Source organism: Pelmatolapia mariae, linkage group LG17, assembly GCF_036321145.2.
Source record: "Pelmatolapia mariae isolate MD_Pm_ZW linkage group LG17, Pm_UMD_F_2, whole genome shotgun sequence".
NCBI lineage: Eukaryota > Metazoa > Chordata > Actinopteri > Cichliformes > Cichlidae > Pelmatolapia > Pelmatolapia mariae.
Genome location: NC_086242.1, coordinates 30,833,499 through 30,841,209, shown reverse-complemented (window position 1 = coordinate 30,841,209; position 7,711 = coordinate 30,833,499).

The following is a 7,711-nucleotide window of genomic DNA, read 5'->3' as shown; positions in this document are numbered from 1 at the left end:
ATTTAGAACAAGCTATCTGTGGAGTACTTCTCTACATACTGAGATCAGCATGACATAAAAACTCCAATTAAACGAGCAGTTAAATGTCACTGTGTAGGAATGACAAACCCAAACAGGGTTAGATTTCAGATTAAACATGACATTTGCCTGGCTGTACAAGTGAATGCTGTCACCACTACAAATTATCTGGATGATGATTAAAATGGCATTTTAGCTCATTTAGTGTTTATGGATAGTTTTCATAATGTTTTTATTGCTAACTTGCACAACTTAAAGGCTTCATCATGTTAAACAAACCACAACAGCTGGTTACAAATGCTCAAACGTCATTTGAATTACAGGACTACATGACCGATATCATAAATTAGAAGCATCAAATTCAAATGCTTGAGGAAAAAGTGAAGTAAGATATTCACAGTTACTGGCATCATATTAAAATTATGATTTTATAATAGCGAACTTGTTTGCTTGATTGACAGCTAATAATGATCACACCCAACCAAAATTGGCGTTTGCAAAAATTGACGCGTGTCAGGAAATGCAACTGATCTGATATGTCAGGGCGTCTGGTGGGACTGCAGTTCACCATTAAGCTAAAAGATAATCTAACCCAAACATCAGTCATGGATCAAGCCAGAGGAAGGACACTTTACTTTGAAATAACTTATTCACTGAGCTGATTGACGATTATTAGTGATCAAGTCAGATTAGCAGGCAGAGTGAAAGGACAACTCCCATGGTTTGAGTTGCAGTTAAAAATGTACTTCAGCATGCTGAAAGGAGCTAAAAATAAAATCATAGGAATCTGTTTTAGGGCCATCTGCCTCATGGAGAGCCAGAGGATTGAAGTTAACAGAAAACCCAGTCACACTAAAGCAGGTACAATACATACTGATATAAGCTCTAATATCAGTCAATGTAAATTCAGTGCATATATGTCAATGACACCACTCTTAAACAAACACTGAGATTATGTCTTGTGCATTATAAAACCCAACGAGGGGCTGTCGGGAAAAGAGATGAATCCTGGTCTGTCTCCATGTGTCAAAATGTCCATGACATCTTCATGCTAAAATGCTAAAGGTGTAGGTTGCACCAGCCAACCAAAAGTGGAGCCACATCTCAAATGACTATTGCAATCTGAAGTTTATTAATGCTTCCTTAAAAGTGGGCAAAAAATACACACTGTGTGTTATTAGGCTCAGGCAAAGGAGGGAAGTAAGGCCGACAACAGCAGGGACCTCACATGGTGAGTGTGTGACAAATACAGTTAAGCACTCTGTTATACTGAGAAGTGTAAAAGGTGCTATAAGACCACTCACCATTATTGAAATTTCCCTATGCTCTTGGTTTAAATCTGATTTATGATTGCTTTTGGGAACAGACCGGAAATACCACTGACTTCCCGTGTATTGGCTTAACTTCAAACGTCTGATATTGACATTCCCTCACCTGTACAAATCAACATGAGTGCATGGCAAGAACACCAGTCAAGGGAACTAAGAAAATAAGCTCTCCACACTTTGCATGCACAATGGGCTCCAGTTCAAACTCCAACAATTTCTTGGCCTCTTTTATACACTGAAATATTCACAGACGCAAAATACAGATTCCTCTGTAATATCGCACACATACACACACAAACTGCAGCTATATTACAGATGTATACATATAAGATGCTTCACGCTCACTCCATCATACACTCATCTCTCTCCTCTCTCCACTCTCATCTCCCAGCCACCGCTGGTTTTGTTTACAGGCCAATTTGAATGAGAATGAATCTCTCTAATCCACGCCGGCTGCTGCGAGGCCCTGGCCCTTTGTTTGGGATTACTGCAGCTTAGCGCTAGCTAACAATGAGGAGATGAGCAGCTCACCTCATCTCTGCTAATGAAGTGTGGAGAGTCATTTAGCCGGTAGCTAGCTGCTACCGAGCCGGGATGATACCTTCACACGTGCCTGCACGCACACACACTCACGCAGATACATATACGTATTTGTATTTCTACACATGTGAGGACACTAACTGTTGACACTTTGCTTTTGTTCCTCGGTCACACGCTGAGCCGCTCGATCTCAAGTGTTGACCTTAAATACTGTGAAGTATTTAGAAAGTGCGACAAAGGACATGACTACAGCTTCTCTGACAATTTCCATGCATAGCCTTGATCATATGTATATGTTCAAGGCTATATGAAGCTTTCATATATAAAAGTTCTAACCTAACATGTCTGTTACACGAATTGTTTGCTGTTGTAATATTAGTTCAGTAAAATATGCTGAATCTCTTTAAAGATGTGGGGCCTGTTTTTGCCCTATTCTATGCTTGCAATATGAACCTAAATTTAAAACCAATTAATTACATATTTTATAAATCCAACACCAGGCAGGTTCTATTTATGGACTGACCTTTGTTTCAGGCTTTCACAATATATTAGCAAGATAAGTTTGAGAGTTTGAAAACCATATTAAACAAAATTTAACAGCAAAGAAATGTGCTTTATGTCTGCTCAAAATGAACAGTGAACATTGTTCAAACACTGCCCAAATGTGCTGATTTAAACAATATGCCATCACCCCACGTTTGTGGCACCTTTGCCACAGAGCTTTAACTGCCAGGCATAATTATTATTTTCAAGGCCCTGCATCTTCCCCTTTCCATAGACTAACCTCCTGAAATATACTGGGCATGGCTGCATGGCAGAAAATCAGATGCAAGAATGCATACCAATTTTCAAAATAAGAGACTCTAATCCACGTTTTAATTTAGAAACTCTCCCAGTGTGCCTTGAAAGGATGCAACAAGGCACAGACACCCATAATACTTGCTGTATAGTTACGCATTAAATCTCTCCAATATCCCTATACCCCAGACAATAACTGCAAACTGCATGTCACAGCAACACAGACCTCAACAACTGGCACTAATGGCTTGATTTTAATATGCAGTGTAAACTCAGTATATTGGTTAGCACAAGGATTACATCTCTGTAAAAACTGAATGTTTTAGGCTTTAATTGCACTTGGCATGCTCATTATGCTAATACAGTGGATAGCATTTCGACAGTGCAGATAGATGCTACACGTGCACAAAAGTGGGCCACACTTCTAATCTTTGAGTTCAAGTGTTTTTATTCTCATCGTCATTGGTGTGTAACAATAAGCACCTAGCCATGCAGTTCACCATTACAAGCATTTGTAAAAGAATGATTAGGAACCTGCTGACTGCATAACTGCACGATAGCCACAGAGCTCCAAACCTCCTCTGTCATAAACTTCAGCACAAAAACTGTGTGCTGGGAGCTTCGGAGCACTGGTTTGTATGGCCAAGCAGATCCCGTAGGTTTAAAGTGTAGATGGAGCAGTCCATCTAGTGCACGTTTTTCATATTTTCACAGGTCTGACAATACATGTGTACAGCCACTCTGAAGTCTTCTTTCCATCCTATGTTTCATTCAAAGTAATTATTATTTAATATTTACTGCAGCACTACAGATGAAGCTTAATGAGCAGGCCAGCTAGCAACATGTTCTTCGTCATTCTCATCTTCAGGGTGATGAAAGATTTTAGGGGATGGTTTAAATTTATGGTGGAAATGAACTAAAGACATTGAATTTAAGACAACTGAATACTTTCATGCCTTATATTCCTTTTTAACTAATGCCGTCTCTCGCTGTTGTCTGATAAGCTTTCTAATTCATGGACATATTACTTGCTATAACTTGCTATCTTCAACTTATCTTATACCTTGTTTTCAGTCTGACTGCACATTGACACATTTGGAAATCTAACTGAAGCATTCCCTTAAAAAACAAACAAACACACAGTAACTGCTGGATGCTGTAAAACATGCAAAACACATTTATGCTCACGCTTACTGACTGGTATTTGTGTGTGTGTGGTGGGGGGTAAGCCATGGTCACCAGGGTAGAGAGGCGTCAAGGCAACAGGAGAATCAGGAAGATTTAAGCCTGGCACAAACACACAGAGATAGCAGCGGTCCACACTGAGAGCATGTTGGCGTGTCTTCTGACAAAGTGACTGAGCCTGGCATCTGATTAGCAGAGAGAGAGAGAGGTGAGGAGAGAGACAGAGACCGAGTGGAGAGGAGAGTTTTGATGTTTATCCAGGTTTGTGGATGAGCATGGCAGGATCAGAGCTCTGTGATTGACTTGGATGGTGAGCGAGGGAATGGCCTGATGTTGGTCACATACCAGGACATTCCCCTGGCCTTTACTTACACACTGGTATATGTGACACGTATGGGTACACACTCAAACACACGCACACACAAACACATGCAAGGTTAAACAAAGGTTAATGAAGGGAAGAGGAAGAACATGCGTGGTAATGTTTATTTAATTTGCTCTCTTCTGATGACATTTAGCACTCTTGATCACAATAATCACTCTGTTGTCGTCTACATAGTACGTTCTTGAAGCGGCAGCTACTGATCTTGCTCAAAAGCGTTTGCTCTTGGGTTTATTTTCTTAATTTATTCATTGATGGACTTGGCGAATAAAACGTTAAAAATGTGTGTGTGTTTGTGTGTGTATGTGTGTGAAGGGGAAGAAGCAGATTGTCCTCAAACACAAAGAAACATCAACAGATGACAATAAGAAAAAGTCCCAAATCCACCCGTGTTGAAAGGACATGAAAAGACAGCTAATTCTCTCTCTCGCTCTCGTTTTGTATTTTTGCACAAAATAATTTCTGTTCATCTACCAATCAGTTAATCAGCTTATCACTGCGGCTCTAATTTGCAAATGACAAAAACGGAAAACACGGAATAATCTGGTATTAAATATAGAAAAACAAAAGAAACAAAAACACAATGCGGTACTTCTTCGCCACCTATCAGGTGTGGGACACGGCAGTCAGTGCTCACAGGGAGGTGTCTTCTTTTCGGCACAACACAGCTTGACAAACTAATAGTCCCTACACACACACACACACACACACACACACACACACACACACACACACACGTCAATATTGAAAGTTTGATCTCTTCTAGATCTTTTCCTGTCTGTTTAGCAGCTACTTATAAAACGAATAAGGATTCTCCCATGGACTCACCACTGACTGTGCGGACAGACAGGTTCAGACTTCCTGTCTCCACCTGCACACCATTTTAAAACCGAGTCTACGAAATAAAATTAATGTGCCATTGATTTTCCCCCTCCTAAATTAGCCTGGTCTTTATTAAAGAAATGATGTAAAGACCATGACACTAACCAAGGCTGGAAACAACAGTCGAGGAACCATTTACTTACACTCAAAAAAGTGATTCTTCGTCCTCATGAAGACATAAAGTAACAAACACTAATGGCATAAGAAACATAAAGCAATCAATTTGAAAAAAAAAATGCAACTTAAACATGTCAAATCAAAGGTTTTTTCTAACCATTTAATTACAGTTTACAGTTTTAAATTTACAGTTTACGTTGTACTTTTGTAACAAAATTAAATGGAAAATTTATATATAATCCAAATACTTCAAGTTAGCATTTTGGGCATAAATATAGTGCATAAAAAAAGAACAGCACACAAAGTTACTGATTGAACAGGCGTATTTGCTCTTTGTGTAACGCCTGTCGTAGACGCAGGCATTTCATCCTACAGTGTCTACGACAGGCCTACAGACAGTCTAAGTTTGAATCACAGAGTCAACAAGCTGTAAAGTGTAAAAGCCATAAACGCTCAGTGTTTAACTTCAGGCTGAGAAACCTCACACCTCACTGATAATGTGTGTGTTTCAGGAAAGACTCAAACACTGCGGTCTTAGCGAGTCGTGACTTAACGTGCCCTGAGCTCACACGCGTACACTTGGCTTGTCTCCGTCCTGTTTAAACAGGATCTGTTGAATTTCACAACCAGCTCATAAAGGACGCAAAAATGTGTTAAGATCCGCGGGAAAATAAATCAGGACTGTTTGCCTCGCTTCTTGTGTACATGCGTGTGTGTACATATATGAAAGAGTGTGTGAAAGGTAAAGATCTCTGATATGCCTAAGACCCCGTCAGGGTATGAACTATTGTTTCCGCTGACATCAGCACCTTTATTTAAATAACAAGTCAAACTCCGAACTCTAAATAAGGCCTTTTATGTCTTAGCATCTATGAGTATATTGACATACTTCTTATGCAGTATTGGTATATTTTAGAAATCGACATTTTTATATCACTAACTAAATAGACTAACTAGATTATAGCTACATATAAATATTCATATTCTGCCTTCAATTTCAATTACAGGTTAGTGGACGGGGTTTGGACCTGTCTCTCACTAACATTCTTCTGGGCTTCGTTGATTTTGCTTCCTAGTCTTTGTCTCCGTGGGGGATTTTCTCTATACGCACGCTTGATCTTATATCCAAGTGTTTCTAGGATTATTGTGGCGTCCATGAACTCATTGGTTTCAGCGATATGATGAACAGCGCTGTGTTCATGTCTGGAAGTATCTCCTCTGACAGGACCTTGTCAGCAACCTCGGAGAGTCATGCTCTGGGCTGGGTGGCTACCTTAGGTGTTCACCCATGATGTTCCTCCTCAGCTCAGTAATGCATCTGTCATTGCAGGTGGCTGGGCATCATCTGCTTCAGTTCCACTACACTCTTCAACCAGGGTTGGCTTATGGCCCTAATGCTCACTGGTGTTTTTATTTTGCTGTAGCCTCTGGCTCTTTTGATATTATAGCACTGAGCTACAAGGTGCTTCCTGGTCAGTGTGCATCGTAGCATTTCATCAATTCCATGTTCTCAGTCCTTCTCCATGTATGCCTGGTTCCAGTAGCCCACATCTCATCAGTATGTCCTAGTTCTCCAGGACCTGACCTGGACCTTATTAAGCTGGGTGACGTCTGAGTTGGTATGGCTTTTGCTTTGTGTCACTTCCAAGATAGGCTTTTTGCTCATGCAATATACAAGGTGTAAAAAAGAATCATCAGATTTTAAAGTTCTTTAATTCTGCAGCTGTTCACTAGTAACTAACGGAACACGTACTGTTAGAAAGGGCGTATTCGTTAGTTTCATGTGGTTGATGGTAGGTTGCATAGCAACAGCAGTGGCTGCAGTAACTTCAGACATGATCACAAAAGCATGGGATGAGTATGGACCAATGATGTTGAACACTTACAGTTTACAATCACTTTAAAAAATAAAGCCTTTTGAAATGATAATTCTTTCTAATCTACCCTATAAATGTATATATCTACAGTCAGGTGGAAATAATTATTTCATCCCCTGCTGCTTTGTGTGTTTGCTCACTTACAAAGAACTGAACAGTCTCTAATTTTTATGGTAGTTTTACTTTGATGGAGAGAGACAGAATATCAACCAAAAATTTAAACAATTTGACATTTTCCGCTAGACAGGTAAAGTACTGCAATAGTATTGCAATTTGTGAGTGTTCCCTTGAGTTACTTTTCAGTTACCTTTTAATATAAAAATGTTGTTTAGTTTCATCTTAAGTTTTATTTAAAAGCCTTGGTACAAGTTGATTCAAGAGCAATATATAATCTGAAGTGAAAGCAGAGACAGAGTGCATTAGGTTCTCTACAGAGATGCAGCATGTGTTCATTTGCATGTGTGGTCTAGGTAAACTGTCCTTGCACACGACCTATACCATCATAAATTCTGACCTACAGATGGCCTGCAGCTTGCACAAACCTGGCCACGTGATTGTATTTTCTTCATTCTGATCCTCTCAGT